The sequence below is a fragment of the Thamnophis sirtalis genome, unplaced genomic scaffold, assembly GCF_051295495.1.
Source record: "Thamnophis sirtalis isolate CommonGarterSnake01/CBP01778 unplaced genomic scaffold, rThaSir2_p1.2 scaffold_3, whole genome shotgun sequence".
Lineage (NCBI taxonomy): Eukaryota > Metazoa > Chordata > Lepidosauria > Squamata > Natricidae > Thamnophis > Thamnophis sirtalis.
Genome location: NW_028261383.1, coordinates 88,969,194 through 88,988,726, shown reverse-complemented (window position 1 = coordinate 88,988,726; position 19,533 = coordinate 88,969,194).

Sequence of the window (19,533 nt, the reverse complement as noted above, 5' to 3'; positions counted from 1 at the left end):
GGGCTATGCCATATTAATTAGGAACTGTTTTTAAACAAATTTATTAAGGTTATCATAACATAAAATACAAATCATAACATAAAATGCAAAATAAAGATTGCCTGAAACCTTGGACAGCTGCTGCCAAAAGAGGAAATAGAGGGGCCCCCTGTCCATATCAGCCAGCCATCAGGACTTGTCATCCAGATCTCTGGAAAACACGAAGCTGTCTATTCCAGACATCATTAATAGATAGCATGTCTGCCTGCCTGCATAAGATTGTCTTGAAGATGCCTTACTGTCCTTTTTATAAGCATGCCTTTCCTCTCCTCTCCAGCCAAGGCCAGTTAACTTTTTTTCCCCCTAATCGTTGTGAAATTAGTGCTTTATCTTCTCTTAACCTATATGTATAAGTTCATCCGCTCAGGTTGAGGAACCAAGGGCTGGAATCTGCCCTGCTCATGCTGACTACTGTGGGTTGCTGCAAGCATGCCCAGACTCTGCTCTCTGGTGACTGCTGATTTCCCTCCACAGCTATGTTTATTTGTGCTGTTGGATTGATGTGACACCGGCAGCGCCAGTATTATTGGTGGATGCAGTAGACCAGAACCTCTCTAAAGCAACCTGTCAGGATATTTCTACACAATTCGGGCAGACAGACAAGCGCCGAGCAGCTCTTATATTTAAAGGTTCTGACAGATGACTATCACTTCCTCTCTAGCCTCAGTCCTCATTAGCAATTGGTAAATGTTTTTCCTATAGGCAGGGAAATTGGCCAATTCCTGCTTTAATATAGCCTTTCCTGAACTGCTAGGGCAGCACCACTCAATGGCCTCCTTTTAGAGGGAAGGTAGCAGAGGTGGGTTCCTACCAGTTCGCACCTATTCGGTAGAACCGGTTCATCAAATCTACTGAACCGGTTAGAAGAGGTTCCACCAGTGGACCCGGAAAGCAGGCCACACCTACAGAAGAGTTTCCAAAAAATTTTGAAACCCACCACTGGTCCTTGGATATGATTATTCTACACTATCATGCTCATATTTATAAAACTCAGTCACGCCTCTGCGAAAGGTAAGGATGACTACTGCATTTGTGGTGCAATCAGAACATTGCGTGTGTTGAAGTTGTTTTAACGCAAACCAAAGATGCCTTTTAAAAAACAAGTTTACATCATATTCTTATGCATGCCAGTGCTGTGTGAGGTAATTTAAGGTGGTTCTGACAAGTGTCGTCAGCATCTTCATATCCAGTCACATGGGTGGCAAGCCACTCCCATCCAGTCACATGGGCAGCAAGCCACTCCCACAAAGGAGGCCACACCCACAGAGTAGGTTCGAACAATTTTTGAAACCCACCACTGGAGGGTAGAGTCCAAGTTATGTAGACAGGGGAAATAAAATACATTAAGCTGCCTACATTAGATGGGCCAGGTATCTGAACTAGGTTCTTCTCTTTCTTTACTAATTTCCAGGAATAACTAGGAGATCTGAATAGAAGAGTAAAAACTAATGTCACAACAACAGAAATACAAATGAAGTACCTTTTTGCATGAAATATTTCCTGGAGATTGGCAGAACATGATGAACTAAAACATGATTAGCTATTTTATGGTTCCAGGTTGTAGGATACAGAGGCAGTTGGTTCAACTGGGCTTTAGTTTAATGTGTGGCAGAAATGCATGCCACTGAATTCAATGAATTACGATCCAGATAATTAAGGGATTGCATGTGGTGTGGACATACCTGTTGAAAAGCCTCAAAGCAGTAGGGGAAAGAGGGGCCCTACCAGAAACTTGACCATCTGTAAGGCAAAACCTTTCTGTTTTGCTGCCAGAAATCACCTGCCCATTATAGTAAAATCAATTAGAAAAAGACAGCAGATAGACAAACCACAAGATTATGCGGGGTGTTATTATAAACACTGCAGCTTTCCCATTCAAAAAACTCTGTACAAATTGTCCTACTAAAAACAAAATGAGACAAATTTAGCCTCCTTAACTGCACCAGTAAGTTGAATCACAGGGCAGCAAAGCTATGCATAAACATAACAAATGCCATTATTGGATTAGGGCAATACATCACACAAGAGGAAAATCCTGTTTTAAACAATCAGTCTCAAAAGGCTGTCCTGTTCCCAAGTTTTTCCATCCTTGTTGAAGAGATTATAATCTTTTCCATTAACCTCACTTTCAGACAGACTGCAAATCACAGTGAAGGCATAAGGGAAACTTCTGACTCTGCACTAACTTACTTTGAGTTATAAAAATCTCTTCACAAGCAGAAAAGGAATGTGTGTAGTGTACCTTGGAAGTTAAAATGGAAGTGCTAGAAGAAAAAAATCAGAAGATGTGGAGAGACCTAGCCCATAGAATCACCCAGAGGTGGACTTAACTGAATGGATTACTTCATCATCATTGTCATCAAGACAAAGTACATCTTTAGGTTAAGACCAGCACCCTGAAACACATCTGGAAACCATCTGGTGTCTGGCAGAAATAATAAACTCAGGCATAAAGTGAGCCAACTGCTGTGTGAGCCAATTAGCTGCTTAGAAGTTTAGTTTTCAACAACTGAATCTTCAAGGACAATCCCATAAAAAAATTTTTATCTGGGATGAAGAGTTCCTAAGATGGAGTTCATGAAAAAAAAACTGATGTAAAGGACATTGAACCTGATGAACAGACTGGGCTGTAGATCAAATAGTCAAATATTATGATCAATGATGAGGGATAACTGGAGCTGCAATTCAGCAACAGATATAGCTCGTCATTTGGGTTTGAAGAAGGCACACTGTTCATCTGTGGCTTCAGGGTGGCTCTGCAGTCCCAGTCTGGAAGCCCAGATTTTAGCACAATGGAAGCACTGAAAGTCCAATGTTGTAGTAACTGTGGTGTTGTTCTGTGATGTCATTTCATGGTTTTCTATCAGTTTTGAAAGCACTTTCAGAGCTGGTGGAAGCAACATCTATAGCGATAAATGTTCTTCACCATTGCTCTTGCTCTTACACCACGTTGGCAGGGCTGTCCCAAAGTAAAAACAATTGGCTCGAAGTTAGGTTGTGCATGTCTATGGTTAGAATTGCAACCACTCGTATTTTGGGTCGTCTATGCATACAAGTCCATCATTCAAGTTTAAAAAGTGAAAATAATAATTAATATATTTCCATCATCCAAGACAATTCATATCACTGTCTATAGATAACATAAAATAGTCTTTTAACTATTATCAAATATAAATGATAACAATGGTGATAATACACAATTATGAAAGTAATAGATTAGTTCTGACATTCCCAGATACTTCAGGTAGCAGAGGACGGGCGGGAAACTGAATTTCCAGAAAAATGACTGAAATTTCCTTTCATGCTAAAAATTAAAAACAGAGTTATACCTTACAGGGAACCTGCAGGGTGGGATGATTGAGTCTGACTCTCAGAGATCATCGGTAAGGTATTTTGAAAGAAGCATATTATTTCAAGAGAGTCAAAACAGGATTTAAAGTGCCATTTAAAATGATGGTACTGCCTATTTTATTGAAAAGGCTTTATTATGCATAAAATGCTCTCCAGTAGGAAGTGGGGAAATGACAGAAGTGGGGCAAATGCTGCCCCTTTTCTTTGTGCAACCTGATGCAATGCTTTCACCCAGAATGTACAAAATGCAGCAAATAATAATCTAGGGCAGCACCTAGAAATCACTGCATTGACATCTGTCAATTGCAAAAGTCTGCACATATACCGATATACGACAACATCCTAGGTTCTTGGAAAGAAGCCAATGAGCATTAGGACTAACGCCAACTAAAGAGCCAGCAGCTGTGACTTCACATTGTTGTTAACAGATAATAATATTAAATTCCCGGTACTTTGTGATTTTTTCTTGCTGTTTATCTTCAATTCGTGCATCTCCAGGTATTGCAATGTCAATGAACCATACTTTTTTCTTTTCAACTATTGTTATGTCAGCTGTGTTGTGGGCCAAGTGCCTGCCAGTCTGAATTCTGAAGTCCCACAAGATCTTGACTTTCTCATTCTCTAAAACCTTCTGAACCTGATGTTCCCAGTGGTTTTTGTTGTACTCAAATCCAAACTTTTGGCACAATTTCCAGTGAATGATCTTAGCAACGCAGTCATGGCATTGTAGGTAGTCAGTTTGTGAAATTTTGCAGCACCCACTGATCATGTGGTCGACTGTCTTGTCTTTCTCATTACAGAGGCGACATTTGCTGTTGGTAGTAACATGTTGAATTTTTGCCTTCATGAAGTTTGTGGCTAAGGCTTGTTCTTGAGCTGCCAAAATAAAGCATTCTGTTTCTTTTTTCAGTGCTCCTGATCCTAACCAGTTCCAAATTAGCTTTTGGTCAGCCTTGCCTTCAATACTTTTCAAGTATTGGCTATGCATAGCTTTGTTTTTCCAATTTTCAGCTTGCTTATCAATTACTTCTTTCTTATATTCAGCTTTTGACTTAGTTGTCTTTAAAAGGCCTCCTTTATTTCATTTCATTTCATTTATTCGATTTATAGGCTGCCCAATCCCGGAGGACTTCCTTAATCATTGGTTCTTCACTTTTCTGGATGTAATCATTCAAGCTGTGTTTTTCTTCTTCCACAGTCTGTTTTACTTGTAGGAGTCCTCGACCACCCTCTGCTCTTGGTAGATATAATTGGTCAACATCACTTTTAGGGTGCAAAGCATGATTCATTTTGTCATAAGCTTCCTTGTTTTTCTGTCCAAATTATCCAACTCCATCTGGGTCCATCATCATCATCATCATCATCATTATCAAGATTTTGTATGTAGAAAATAGAACAAAGGATGTGCCCAGGTGTGAAATACTACCAGTATGGACCAGTTCACCCAAACCAGTAGTAAAAACAGATATTTCTGATGATCAGCTGTGATGTGTGATTTATATTAACTAGAATAGTTGGATTTCCTGCTTTCTGGCTAATTTAAATTGTGCATCACAACTGATCGTCAGAAATCGAAGGTCCTGCGCATGTGCAGAGGTGGAGCATGCACACGTGCTCACATCGCCCAAATCGGTAGCGAAGGTAAGTTGATTTCACCCCTGGATATGCCTAATCACTTTAAATTAACCCTGGATATCTTTTTGTTCTCCTTTTACATTAAAATCTGAGGCATGCTAATCTATAACAAGTCTTTTATAAATTGCTTTATAAATTATAGCTTCTTTCATTTCTTGGTTTGAATTTTTGAGGAAACTTACCTAGAACTATTCCTGCTAAGTCCATTGATTGACTCATGCAGGATTTTCAGAAGACGCCATGTACTCTATGCAAAATTCCAAGGAGGTGAGGGAAACATTGGTCATTTCTGCAATCCCATAAATGCCTGAAAGCCTGTACTCAGTTCTTTCTGTTTTCTCTTCCTTTTTTGGAAATTAGGCAGTGCATTATCTCTGTTATGCTTATGATAAAAATATAAATTATGTCCTTTGTATATACTTATATGTTCAAAGAACTGCATTTATATGATTTCTTTCTACCGGTTCCAGTTCAGACTCAGCAATAGTTAATGTCACGTTGTGCACATTTCGCCTTCCAGATCTTTCAGATGGTGATGAAATCAGCTGTATGAACTTCTCCTGCTTACCTCCTAATGCTGAGAAAGAGGTTACAGTAATAATACAATTTCTTCCCTCTCGATCTTTGTTGCTCAGATATCAAGTTGCTCAAGAGATAATGTTTTCTGAACAAAAGCCACTTTTGTTGGGTATTTCCTTTGTTGTATTGGAAATATCTAGAGGTGAAAGGATTTACAATTTCAGAATTTCTGTAGCCAGGTGCTTACCCCAGTATGTCTAACAATAGCTATATGTGGCTAGAATAGAGCTCACTGTAACAGCATTGCCAAAAAGGCACTAAGGGTTGTTAACCTAATTTTGTGAAGCTTCTTCTCCGGTAACATTGTACTGCTAACTAGGGCATATAAAACCTTTGCCAGACCAATTCTCGAATACAGCTCATCTGCCTGGAATCCACACTGTATATCGGACATTAATACAATTGAGCAGATCCAGAAGTATTTCATGAGAAGAGTACTCCACTCCTCTAATCACAATAGAATCCCTGATGCCACCAGGCTTGAAATTTTGGGTTTGGACAATCTGGAACTGCACTGCCTATGGTCCTACCTAAGCACAGTACACAAAAGTCTCTGCTGCAGCATCCTACCTGTCAATAACTACTTCAGTTTTAACCACAATAATACACGGGCAAACTCAAGGTAAACCACTCCAAACTCGATTGCAGAGAATAATACTTTAGCAACAAGAGTGGTCAACGCCGGGAATGCTCTACCCAACTCCACTGTTACATTGTCAAATCCTCACAGCTTCAACCTTAAACTTTCTACTGTGGACCTCACCCATTCCTAAGAGGTCCATAAAGGTGGTGTGCATAAGTGCACCAGCATGCCTACAGTCCCTGTCCTACTCTCCTCATTTATTTGTATTCATTTCCTTTGTTCATGTCCATGTTCATACTTATATTTATCTTGTACATGTTTGAAAAACTAGTTAATTAATTAATTAATAAGGAGAAATGGATGTTACTTATTTCTTTATTTACAATAATAAATACACTGTTTACTCATCTCATTTTTAATGCGAGCTTCAGGCTCCAAAAATGGGATACTGAACGTCAGAGTGAGGAAGAACAACTAGGTGTCAATTGAACCTACAAACTGGGAGGAGGACTTCTTGTTAAGAAGATCACAAGCCATCCCCAAGCTTGGTTCAGCCACAGCGTTGCAGAAAAATAATAATCTAGCTTTATTGCCATGTCAAATAAGCCAGCACAAAACTTGAGTGGGGTGAGGGGAGCCACAATTCTTGAAATAAGCCAGCATTATGTAGTTTTGCAGGTTTTGTATCATATTGGATCAAAATAGAGGTGACTTGTAGAATGGTACATCTGTAAAGACCACATGCATAGTTTTTAACTCTAGATACTAATAATACAGACTCCAGAATTTCAACTTCCTTTTTTTTCTATATTCATTTTTGTAGCAGAAACTGGAAACACAATTTAGGCTAATTTCAACTCTATCTACTTAACAGATATATTATTAGAATGAGCTATTTTTTCTTCACAAATACAGTTTGACAATATTTGCAATGCAAACTGATGCAGATACTGTATGTGTGCCAGTTCACTACCTAACCCTCCTAGTTGGTGGAATGGAAGGGAGAGAAGGAGATCAAAGAGGAGAGGAGAGAAGAGTTGGAAGGGACCTTGGAGTTCTTCTAGTCCAACCCCCTGCTCAGGCAGGAAACCCTATACCAGCAAACAGCTGAGAAATATATGCATGGATATAAATTTTTTTTGGTATTTTGTTTGACTTAGAGACACTGTGCGATCAATGTTCCCATTTTAAATTTGGGAACATTTTGTACAACTAGGCAACTGAAGGTTGGTTGCTGAATATGGCAAGAACACTTTATTATAGACATAAAACATGGGTGAGAATGTGAAATGCTTAATGAATGGTTCAACAATGAGCAGGAAGACAAGGCTGTGATGTCCCTTTTGTTATTTAATGTATTTATAGATAATTCAAAAATTATCTTTGTGCTTATACTAGCGGTGTATTGCTTGGGAACATGAAAATGTAGATTTTTATATGCGGATCATTCCTGGTTGTTTTCTAATGTATTATTTGCAGTTAATGTCAGGTAGACAATGTGAGCAACCCACAAAGTACATATATCTGAAAATTAACGTTTCAAAGCTCAAGGTAGCTGGGTTTGACTGGAAAATTGGTGTGGGTGATTGCACGTTATAAATAATTACTATAAAGATTATAACAAGTATATGGATTTGTGAACCTTGGTAGGATGTTTACTAAAACTTGGAAAATAGATGGAGACATTTTAAGAATACAAATGGTAATAGAAGGATCTTATGCATCTTTTGTGGAAAAAAATGAATGGCGGTAGGTGAGCAAAAGGAAGTTTTGCACATTTCATTATATAGAAGGGAGAGTTGGGTATGTGAGGAAAAGCAAAAAGCAAATTAAATGTGGTGGGACTTGGATGCTTTAAGAAGTGTGTATGGTAAAATAAGAAGAGATAAGAGTCAGGGAGATGCTGATGAATTAAAGCAGACTGAATACAAAAAAGAGTGATTAGTATGAAAGAATTAAATTGAAGTGATTACAAATGAATCAGGATCAAATTGCAAAACATGAAGTACATGAAGGAAGAGTAATTAGGTCCAGAGGAAGGGGAAGACAGAGAAAGTTGTGTTTGGATGAGGAAACCATTAAAGAGAGAGGTAAGACGTTGAAAAAGCAATATTTAGTATGAAGGACTTCGTGAAGTGACTGAAGCAAGCAAGGATGATTTTCAAGGGTAGAAGACATGGAGAGGTATAATGAATGATGTAGGTGTTAAACTAATTTTAGCTATGTTTCATCTTAAGCACTGCTCCTTCAAGTTCCTTTATCCATTTAAGGAATTTGCATTCTCATACCTAGAAGTTGCTAAAGAGACAAGGTGGTGAATAATTCTGGAACCGTTTGTTAGTTTGAAAGTGAGTTTCAACTTTTCACCTGAAATTACTGAAATTGGGAAGCCAATTTTAGCAGGGAGTTGGGATGAATTGCTCAAACTGCCCTCTGGGGATTTGTAGTATATTATATATTATATTATACATTGAAGCTCCCCATTCTGGCTGTAAATAAAGCCGGGGGATTATTGGTAAACTCTGAGCTTGGTTATTTGCTTGCAGACATTTCATTACCCAGCTAGGTAACATCATCAGTGCATTCTACTGTTCAATCCTGAGTTCCATTGAATTCTTTTCCAAAGAAAAATAAACTCTTAACATGTCTCATGAAGCAAAGAATTAAAGAAAGACAAATAAAATAGTCAAGCATTTGGAACATCTTTCCAAATGAAAGATGAACAAATGTGGAAAAATTGACTGAAGGAAAATATAAAGAACTGTTCTCTGATTTTCATCTCTTATTGTATTCTAAGGAAGGTTATATCCTTTAATGTGAATGTGTATGAATGATGGGAGATTTTCAAGTTCTTTGCAAATAACTTTATCCCAGTATAGTCTTACATACTTTAGCATGCAAATTTGGGGAAAACTATATGTATCATTCATGGTGTCTTTTAAGACATTTAAGAAATCTCAGTGTATTGGAAAGTTGCCCTCTGGCAGAATTGTTCAAAGTGACTCATTCCCTAACAGGGAATATTGAGCAGGGAAATCTCCCTGCAGACTGTTGTAACCAATTGGCACACCTTTTTCCCTATATATTCATTCACATTCAACAAAATCTTAATTCTCCAGCCAATTTATTTTCGATGTCCAGTGTAACATCTTTCCTCATGTCATTCTTGCAGCCTGTCATTTTTAAATCTTCTTTCAAATCAGTCTTGATCTTGTCAAGTAGAACTTGTTCCTCTTCCATAATATCTTTTAGACAGAGTCTATCCATGGAAGAAGAAGACACTCTTGAAATGGTTGGTGAATATGGTGGACCTTGCTGAGATGACTAAAATTACTTCTTTGACCAAAAAAAGGCAATATCTACATTTATTGCTTATTATTTATTGTTCATGTTAAACAGAATCAAAAATCCACTTGTAATTCCTGGTTTTGATGATTAGACAGAATAGACTATGGGAAGAAGAGAGGTATGTGATAACCGTAGAATAAGGGATAAACTTATAATTGCTCTTCTAACTGGTGTAAAGAAAATCAGAAGCTACTTCTTTGTAGACTACACTATTTCAACTATCAGGGGAGGCTCACATAACTGACTATTCTGCCATTTAGGAAGAGATCTACACAAACATTTCATTCCCACACTGTGATGTGTATCCACTCTGCGTGGATTCTATGAACCATCAGACAGTGTGTTTGAAATATGTAGTATTTGAACTTCCTGGTAGTGATTGTTTTTGTCACAGAGATGGGCAAAGGGAAAGAATCAGGGGTGGTATTCACTTACCTTCCCTACCAGTTCGCAAATGTGAACACGCCCCATTCACGCATGCACTCAGCTTTCCGTGCATGCGCTTTGGCTACAAAAGTGCCTAAATGGGATGGCATAGAGATGGGGCAGGTGGGCGAGCCCACCCACGATTTCCACTACTGATTTGAGCAAACCGGTCTTAACCAGCCGAATACCACCTCTGAATACCATACCTGAAAATGATACCTGTGGCAGAGGAAGCTACTGAGGAGGACTGAAAGCAAAGAGATTCTACTTGATTGAGGCTAGCAAAGCTTACAAAGCCTGCTGTGGGGAAAAGGGGTTATGGGCAGGAACCGTTGCTTTTTTAAAAAAAAAATATTTCAAACATGAAAGTATGGAGGAATGGGGATTCAAATATGCGTAAACATATAGTGATTATTTATTTTCTAAATCTTGTTATAGGCCTATTTCAAGGCAGAGACACATCCAGAACTGGAAACCATTTCCTCTTCACAAACTTTTACTCCTACGAAATGATGAACCATTCTCGGGATGGATCACAAGATTAACAAGTTCTGAATTCAGAATGGAATGTTTGGAGGAATACAAAAATGATCTGTGACCAAATCACATTTTGCACATTCCTGCATACAACCATGTTACACACAGCCTAGAAGAAGGAGAAAGGAAAGAAGAACACATGCCAGCAGTTAGGAAAAATCCCTGGCATCCAGGACATGCAGTCAAGGCTAAACAGCCTCCGTAAACAGAACCCACACATTCCTCCTTGTAATCTATGCCAGATACATGAACGGTGTTGTCTGATGGATTATATTAGGCAGAATCCTGACCATGGATTCTTGGGACTAGACTCTACCTCATCATTATCCACCAGGATGGCATTTTCTCTGGCAGCCTCTGAGGGACACACACTAGAAGCATAATCTGTCAATACATGTAGATAGTTCTCACAGATGTAATGAAGAATAAAAGAAGCAATAATCACACCCGGTCCAACTCAGCAAGTGGGTATAATAGCAATAGCAATAGCAGTAGACTTATATACCGCTTCATAGGCCTTTCAGGCCTCTCTAAGTGGTTTACAGAGAGTCAGCATATTGCCCCCAACAATCTGGGTCCTCATTTTACCCACCTCGGAAGGATGGAAGGCTGAGTCAACCCTGAGCCGGTGAGATTTGAACCGCTGACCTGCTGATCTAGCAGTAGCCTGCAGTGCTGCTTTTAACCACTGCGCCACCTTGGCTCGGTATAAATAATGCCCTCACACTTTAAGACAACCAAATGCCTGCTCTTCAACAGAGCAATTCTGAAAAGCAATTAATTAGCATGATAGAAGAAAAAAACTTACTATAATGGAGAAAAGCTCCAAAACACTGTAATACCAAGGAATGAATAGATGCTCCTACATAGATGCATAGGAAACATCCCTTGGCATCCACTATATTCCTTACTACAGTAGAACCAGGATCCTTTGATGCCATGATATAAACATAGTGGAGTTCACAAATCTAAGAACCTGGTTCTACTTTGTAGAATTTCCATATATATTCCCTCTTCTCTCCCTAGCAATATGTTTCTAATAAATATGTTTCTCATCTTTCTCATATTTTCTATTACCTTCTCCTAGTGGTATATTATGATTCATATCTTATGATTTATGATTGCATCTTATGAATTATGATCTATGACATATCATTTTGTTGCTGGTATGTACATGAGAGCTTATGCCCCAGAGACAAATTCCTTGTGTGACATTTGGCAAATGAAGACTATTCCATTCCTGCCATTGAATACTATCTTGCAGAGCATATATACAGTGTATTTCTCAATACAAAAGTCAACACTGAATGCCAGCTGCTACAAAGACAATCCGGCATATATTGGCATCCTGCTCATACCCAGGAGGTATCTCAGAGGCAATCTATTTATACGTTTCTCAATATCCAAGCAGTGTCTGTAGAGATGAGATTTATTGCCACATCTGGTGAAGGTTTTACAAGTGTCCTGCTGCCAGTTGTATATACTCGTGACAATACCTCTCAGCTCTAATAGGATTGCCAGCTGATTCTCATGTGGCATGGGTTTTGGTACAAGTCTGCTTATTTTTGATGCACAGAGGTGACCTGTTAGCTAAGCTCCCCGTTGGGAGAGCGAGTAAGTTCAGAGAAGTGTTGTGAGAGTTGTGTTGGAGAACACACAAACCAGCATACAGAGACACTGCAGTTTAAATAGGCTTTTACTTTCGTGGAAATAGAGGTATCAGAGTCCATCAAACAGCCCAAGTCATACACTGATAAGACAGTCAGTCATCAATGTCTTTCAGTTAAGGGATAATGCAAATAACATAGTCCAGTATCATATAATTGGTTCAGTACTCAAAGTTTGTTAACAGTTGCAAAACTTACAATAGCTCACGGCACTTCCAGCTTCCAAAAACACTCAGATCAGCCCAGCATCTAACGAAACAGAACTAACAGTCATTCTGGCTCCCTCTTATGGCCGATTGAGGAAAACAGCAACCAATCGCATTTTACAGTATGATTTAAAGAAGCAAGTACAACATTGTTACATGATTTATATATTGCCAACCCAACCGTTAGATTATATTCCTAACATATATATTCCTTAAATTGCTGCTTCATAGCATGGTTGGCATGACACAAATTCATGTAACATTTCGAGAAAATTCAGAACTGCATTGATTGGTTTCCATTGCTAGGATCTTAGGCAATAAGATCATAAGTCACTCAAGATGCAAAGGTAGCCACTTTTACCATTAAAATATTAAAAAATCCATATTGCAGCAATATTTCTTAAAATTCTCAAATTAAAATTATTTTTAAATTTTAAATTTTGAATTAAATTAAATCAAATTAAAATTCTTAAATATCTTCATGCTAGTTAATATCAGAGAGAATACTAGACACGTGAATGGCACAACTATGAAGACACCAAGCTAACAAAAATCTGATGGGTCCTTTGCATTATTTATTATCTAATTTAAGTATTTCACTATTTTTTCTCTACTCTGGTACTGATTGCAAAGAACCACAGGTGATTCACAAAACATAGTAATGGTTCAGGCTAAATCATGCATAAAACCAATAATTACGCTATATTTGTGGATACTGAATTTTCAAAATCCCATTAGTAAGAGGCCCTGATATCAGAAGAAGAGCGGATTACAATTTTTTCCCTTTCTTTTTTTCTTGACAACTACCTCTTTTCATATGCTGTTTGCTCTAGAATGAGCACAATGTTCAGAGAGGAATACCTGGGAACTGAAGCCAACTGCCCTTTCATCACACTGACAGCTGTTATGATTTGAAAGCAGACATATCCTTCTATGTGTCATTAAATATTTTATGGATCATGCATCAGGTCTGCTTTATTTATATAATGTCATTTATTTTACTGTATTCCTTTTTTATTCCACATTTGATCTGTTGATCCCTTCCTTGCTTACATCAACTTGGGTTGCCTGTTTGTTCTCAATAATGCAGGTCAAAATATATTTATCTGTATTAGTCAATTCAGGAGGATAAGAGAAACTAAAATATATCTTTAACATCTCAGAGAATGATTGGGATGTTAAATTAGATGAGGGGGTGGTGCCCCAGCCCTTTAAGGAGGCCTTGATTCATCTTTTCTTATGAAGCCATCTCTAGATCCCATTCTAATGGATAATTTTTATCCTGTCTCCAACCTTCCCTTTCTGGGAAAGGTTGCTGGGAAGGTGGTCACCCTGTAATGCCAGAAAATCCTGGATAAAATGGATTATCTGGATCCTCTTCTGTTGGGGTTCAGGACTGGATATGGGATGGAAATGGCATAATTTGCCCATTTCAATGATCTCTGGTGGGAGTGGAACAAGGTTTAATGGGTCCATCCTTGGTCTACTGGATCTCTTTGCGGCTTTCAATACATCAACCATGGTTTCTTTCCCTCTAGGGGTGGCAGTTGCGGCAAGGATGGCTTTTTTACAACTGCAAGTTGCAAGCCAGTTGTTCTCATTTCTAAACTAATGTATCCTCTTCAGAGTAACCAATGTCCTAGTAACCTCCTATTTAAGCAATGGCACTGCCCTTTAACAGTATCTGGAAGCTTCCCTTGTTCAATGATTACCAATTTGCTTCAGGGTGCAGTTCAAGATGCCAGTTATTGCTTTTAAAACCTTACGTGGGTTGGAACTAGGTTATTTGAAGGACCATCTGTCAGCAGTTATATCTACCTGCCTATTAGTGCAGGGAGCCAAGGTATGTTGCAGGTCCAACCCATTAGGGAAATACATCTAGTGGGTCCAAGAAAAAGGACATCTCTGTGATGACTCCCTTCCTTTGGAATACCATTCACCAGGGGATAAGACTGGTCCCCATCTGATACTTTTCTGAAGACATGGTCCTGTTAATGGACCTCAGGATGATGCAAAGCTGATCAATTGCTTACATAATTGTGTGGTTGCTGACTCTGTGTGTGAGAGAGGGGGGAGGGGAGAGAGAGAGGTCAGGTTGGCTATCATGGGATGATCATCCCACATGTGCAGCAGAGATGGAAGATGAGGATGGGGATGGGCCATTCCTCTCATGACAGTCAACCTGACCCTGGGCAAACTGGTTGTTAAATTATTTGAATCCCACCACTGCCTGGAGCTCTTGTGCTCTGCTGGAAATTCATTCCCATAGTCCTTGAATGATTGGACATGCTGGCTGGGAATTACAGACTGAAGTCCAACACATCAGGACTGTATAAAATAAGACAAGATTGATATTGAAAAGGTTAGTGAATAAGAAATGGGACATTCAGACAATACTCCCTCTGAGATTCCATGGAAACCTGGAGTTCTAGGAGAAATCACTGGTGGTTGCATAGAAGATTGTGATTGAAAATTTTTTGAACTTCACATATGTACTGCAGAATCCTAGTGTTCCCATTGATGGGAATTGTTATGCAGTGTGACTCAGCTTCTCACTTGCCACCTTGCTGTTGTTGTAAATGCTGTAAAATGAGGATTATCTAGATTAAAAGTAAATTGCATTGTGGAATTGTTATGTTGTTTGCAAATTCACGCAGGGCCTCACTGAGACCTGAAAATTATTTCAAGAGTTCCTCCAGAGTAAAAAGTTTGGGAAAGGCTATTTAAATGATTGAATCCATCCCTCTGCTCAGTGTAGGAATTTAAAATAAAACAACCAAGAGCATTCTGGCTATCTAGCTTTGTTTTTAATATTTCACATGAAGGGTAAATATTTCAGCTTTCTGGGCAACCACTGAAGTGTCAGCTTGTTCTTACTGGTTACTTTGATTCTTCATTTTTTAACATTCAGCTGGAATTTTTCTTCCTGTACTTAAATCTGTCATGCCATTTCCTATACTTTTGACAAGGCCATATAGTTCTTGGCTTTTTTCTGTGTGACATCCTTCCGGGTATTTGAATAACGTATTCCTGTCCCTCAGACTTCTCTTCTCAAGATTAAACAGAGGACTGTATCTTTTTTACAAGATACAGTTTTAATTCTCCTGATCATTCTCATCATATTTTCTAAATTCTATTCTCTAAATCCGTCTTAAAGTATTGTGTCCTGAAATGGACATAATAATTTAGCTGAATCAATGCAGAATCAAATAAAATGATTACTTCCTATGGTTTGGACACTCTGTTGAAGAACCACTCTGCTGAAGATCCAGGGGAATCCACCAATCACTTTCCTTAACTTGTCCTGGGTTAGAACAAGGAGGCACCCATTGCTGGCTTTGTTACTGCGGTAGAGTTTGGCCATCAGGACAGCAAACTTTCTAATGGCTCAAGGACAGACTTTAATGTGTGCTAGACCGGTCAGGCTGACCCCTTGCAAATTTGACATTTGGTGAGAACTGATGCATAGTTTTATAATCGAAGATTACAGTTACTGCAGTTAATTTTTAACTATTCTATTTGTTTCTGTTGGAGCCTTACCGAATTATTAAATATAATTGATCTTCTAGAAGTCCTCTCACTCTATTATTCTGTTATTCTTGTGCTTTCCTCAACAATGGGAAGAAGAAAGTTGCCATGAAGACAAGGCAGGAATTTTCTGGGAGGATCATAACTTGAGAATTGATCTCCCAATCTGGATGTCAAGTTAAGTAAAGTCCCCTATCACTATACTAAGCTAGAAACTACTTCCTTTTTTAATTTCAATATATCTATTTGAATTTTCAACATGGTATGTGTTTCTATTTAAGAAGTTGCTGTTGCCTTATAGTTGCCACTAGATCTTATTCCCAAAATGAATATGGTCTGTACATAAACAGATTAGGAGTCTTTCCAGAAACCAGGCATTTATTCTCCAAGATGCCTCATGGATATTCTACTGTCTGATCGAACAGATTTAGCTATTGAACAGCCACCCGATGGATGTCCTCAATTCTATCTGATCCTGATTATCCTGCAAGCAGTAGAAGGATGATTTCCCAATGCAGTTGAGTATATAGGCGCCATGGAATGGAACCCTAAACCCATTTCAAAGCCAGGTTCCTCTTCTATCCAGAATAAAATTCATGCTCATGGCCAAACACCGAAGTTGGATGAAAGCTCCATTGCTTTGTATTTATAAAAATGGCTCTTATAAATTTAGTTAGTTAAACACATATGTAAGACTTATAAGACTGTATCTTCAAAAAGAAAACAAAAATAATGGTGGGGGACTAAAACAAAGTTCTCAGTGAATATAAAAGAGCCGTGGTGGTGCAGTGGTTAGAATGCAGTTTTGCAGGCTAATTCTGCCCACTGTCAGGAGTTCGATCCTGACCAGCTCAAGATTAACTCAGCCTGCCATCCTTCCGAGGTCGGTAAAATGAGGACCCAGATTGTTGGTGTTAATATGTTGATTCTGTAAACCACTTAGAAAGAGGCTGCAGTGATCATTCTTTTGCTCCTCACACTTTGTTCCCACTGTGAAGGGGGTGGGGGAGGTGAGCGAAAACATCTTTCATTCATTCCTACTTAGTTAAACCAATATTTTTAGAATGTTTCCAATATTAAAAATGCCTTCAGAATACAATCGGATTGAATTGGATTTATTCGATTTGTAAGCCGCCCTATTCCCCGAAGGGACTCAGGGTGGCTGAACAAAAACCAAGGGAAGGGGAACAAATACAGAAAAGTAAGACAAAAACAGGGCAACGATACAAATGATTTAAAAAACACAGCAAGCACAGCAAATTCGAGTAGGGGAGGAACTCAACCCCAGGCTTGCTGGGACAGCCAAGTCTTAACGGCTGTCCGGAAGGCCTGAAGAGTGGCGAGGGTTCGAATCTCCACGGGGAGCTCGTTCCAAAGGGCCGGAGCAGCCACAGAGAAGGCCCTCCTCCGGGTGGTCGACAGCCGGCATTGGCCGGCAGATGGAATTCGGAGGAGGTCTAATCTGTGGGATCTAATTGGTCTATGGGAGGTAATTGGCAGGAGACAATCGTATTCAATCTTCCAACGTGGAGCAGTGGTTAGAATGCAGGCTAATTCTGCCCACTGCCAGGAGTTCATTCCTGACCGGCTCAAGATTAACTCAGCTTTCCATCCTTCCGAAGTCGGTAAAATGAGGACCCAGATTGTTGGGGGCAATATGCTGATTGTGTAAACTACTTAGAGAGGGTTGTGAAGCAGTATAGAAGTCTAAGTGCTTTTGCTATCATCACTCTGCATATTTCCGAATTTGTGCTTTGCCATATAAACTAGCTAGTTCATTACACAGATTGGTTGTACATGTTTCCCAGCTAGCCCAGTATACTATACAGACTATGTAGCACCATTCCAAAAATGATTTGTTTTAAAATCTTCTTTCAAACACAACTCTATTGTACTTCCATGCTGCCTTTCTCTAAGGACTCAAAGCAGAGCAATTACTGAAAGCAGAACTCTTGTCCTTTACAATAAACCCGCTGTGCAAAACAGCATATTGTGCACATTGTTTGCATGGTCTGTTGGATCCCTTCCCATTCCCCCATACAATCTTTAACTTGTTAACCCACCTAACATGAAGTTTTTTTAAAAAGTATATACAGGGATTATAATACGTCCCATTTGACTTTCCTTAGAAGAAAATACCTTGACCCAACAGGCCAGGGAGGTTGAGAATTCAGTTGCAGAAGCTATTGGTCTTTTAGCCTTAGACCTTTAAGGCCTCTCTCTTCCCTGTAACTGATGTGTACCGTGGCTTGTTTTTCTTCCTTGAGCCTTTGATTAAAGAGTCTAAGCAAGTCATAAGCATGAATAAAAAGTGACTGAAATTCCTTTGAAAGCACTGTGACCTAACCAAAAACATTCAGAGCTACACAGATGTTATATTTGTTCTGGCTCAGACATTATAGGCCATTCCAAACATTTTAAGCCCTACTTTTTTTCACCTCTTAGATTTGTGTTTAGGCCAACTGTAACTTACTGTGGTTTTTTTTTTCTTTAAGTTGCAACGCCTAACATTTATTCTATTATTTTTAGTTTATAAATAAATAGTAATATGCACTCTTCCCACCTGGTGAGCTCCAAGTATGCTGAACACCCAGTAATCCAGTGGCTCTCAGTTCCACGGACCTCTGGGATACACGACCCCCTGAACTGACAGCTATGAGCAACTATCGGTTGCCTTGTTAGTTAGCGGAATCCTGTTAGGCGACACAAATCTATGGGAACAAGTTAAATCAGTATAGAAAAAAGTTATTAGGCCATTCAGAGACCAAGGAGCGAGTGGGAATGATGACTATTTGGCAAATATTTGTTTAGAAAAAAGGGTTTGTTTGGAATAAGTGGATTAAAAATAAGTCTATTCATAAACAGATATGACAAAAAAAAATGAACAAACAACTGAAATTGCTTGTTAATGACGAAAGGCTTGCAGCATTAGAATATAAAATATCCTAATAGGGGATGGGAGGGTCAAGCCTGGATCATGAAGGAAAAAATGAACATGGAAGAAAAGGATGACAGTGAAAGGAATTTTAATAAAAGTAGAAAGATGGAAAAAGAATGAGTCTCTGTGAGAAAGAATTTGGAGATGGATTTATTTCCCAACAGCCAAATAGAAAGGGGTTATAAGGATATGAAAGCTCCTCGGAATGGAATGAAAAGAGCTGCATATGTTTCAGACTGACATGGAAGTGTGTGGAATTACACTTCTAAACATTAAGAAAAAAAGTGTTGATGGAACGGTTCATTTCCGGTGCATATTTAGATGAAGAAATTTATTTATTTATTTATTTATTTATTTATTTATACATTCCTGAATCACCCGTCTCTCTCAAAATTATGAGAGAAAAATATGGGGGGGCAGGGGTGGGTTTCTCGCCCCGTTCCAACCAGTTTGGTTGGAACGGGGCCGGCGGCGTCCTCATGCACGCGCGCGGTGCACGCATGCGTACTAGCGTCTGTGCGATGCTCTAGCTGCTCCTGGAGGATCGCGCAGGCGCTGTATGCGTCCTGCGCATGCGTGGAAGCGCAGAACTCGTCAAAACCAGGTAAGGAGTGTGGGTGGGCGGGTACGCCAGTCGCCGTTCCCGGAAGTTACTTACTTCCAGGTTCGCCGACCAACCGGTTCGCAGGGACCGCC